General features: G+C 51.7%; 1 long non-coding RNA gene across 1 annotated transcript in view; it reads right to left on the bottom strand.

Annotated features, from left to right (window-relative positions):
• Positions 1-233: 233 nt before the first annotated feature.
• Positions 234-1,325, bottom strand: part of LOC117796486 — a 9,095-nt gene continuing 8,003 nt past the window's right edge. The window contains exon 3 of the long non-coding RNA XR_004621037.1: positions 234-516. This is a non-coding gene — a long non-coding RNA (uncharacterized LOC117796486). The remainder of the gene's footprint in view (positions 517-1,325) is intronic.

Below are 1,325 nucleotides of genomic sequence, written 5' to 3'. Positions count from 1 at the left end.
AGCCAGTGAGCTGCACTGACTCCCGGGATGGCTGCCAACACCCACGCCAGCCTGCCTGGGCACACCGCTCACCTGACAGCTCACTATGACACAGCCATCGCAGCTTGGCCCAGCCATCACCTACTCTGGGCTGGGCTGGGGGTCTCCATGGGGTCTCCAGTCCTGGGGCTTGCCGATGAAGCAAGGAATTGCATGGGACAGAAAAACTGGTGCAGACCAGCTTAAGCAGAAAAGGAAATGTATTAATGCACATAACTGCCAAGTCCACGGTGTCCCTCAGGCACGGCTGGATCCAGGGCTCAAAGGGCTCTGCTTCTTTCTGTGGTGTCGTCATCTTATGGCTTCTCCAGGCCAACATTCTCTCCTGTCAGCAGCCCGAGATTTCCTCTGCCCAATGTTCCAACAAAAGTTTCAGATCTGGGCCTCACTGGCTGTGAGTCACCTGGCCAGGGTCATATGTGCACCCCTGAAGCATGAAGGATTGGGTTAGCGCTCTCTGGACCACGTGACCTGAGACTGGGGAAGGAGAAGGGGTGCAGTTAGCAGCCAAAGGGGGGGATCGAGCTGGCCAAGCATCAAAACAGCTGTCATAGCAGCTGGCTCCCCACCAGACTTCCTGCTGCTTGGGCAGGAAGGGTGTCCAAGACCTCTGTGCCCCAGCATCACCCTGCACGAGGCCGGCAACAGGGCAAGGGCTCTAGCACAGTGGCTTTGGGTGAGTTCCTCAGGGCTGTGGGATATGTTGCTCCCTCTGCCTGGAACAGCTTGCTACCTCTCTCCCTCCTCCAATGAGTTCCCCCTCACCCTGCAGATCCGGAATTCTGATTGCATGCATGCTAGACACTCCCTCTCTCCTCCTGGCCTCCTTACCCCTCTTCCATATTTTCTGTCTCCTTATCTTTCTTTTTTTTTTTTTTTTAAGATTTTATTTATTTTTTCAACAGAGATAGAGACAGCCAGTGAGAGAGGGAACACAAGCAGGGGGAGTGGGAGAGGAAGAAGCAGGCTCATACCGGAGGAGCCTGATGTGGGGCTCGATCCCATAACGCCGGGATCATGCCCTGAGCCGAAGGCAGACGCTTAACCGCTGTGCCACCCAGGCGCCCCTCTCCTTATCTTTCTTGCTGTGAAGTTCCTCCAGACCTATGTTCCGATTCACTGATTCTCTCTTCAGCTGTTCACTGCATGGAGGTTAAAGTTTCAACATGTATATTTTCATTTGTAAGAGTGATTTTTGTTTTTTTCTCCAAACGTGTCTGGTCATTTACATTTTTAAATATTTAGTGTTGCCTTTTTTTTTTTTAAGAATTTATTTATTTATTTGA

Source organism: Ailuropoda melanoleuca, chromosome 15 (assembly GCF_002007445.2).
Source record: "Ailuropoda melanoleuca isolate Jingjing chromosome 15, ASM200744v2, whole genome shotgun sequence".
NCBI classification, from domain to species: Eukaryota; Metazoa; Chordata; class Mammalia; order Carnivora; family Ursidae; genus Ailuropoda; species Ailuropoda melanoleuca.
The sequence above is the reverse complement of the archived record's forward strand: the minus strand, read 5'-3'. Positions and strand labels throughout refer to the sequence as shown.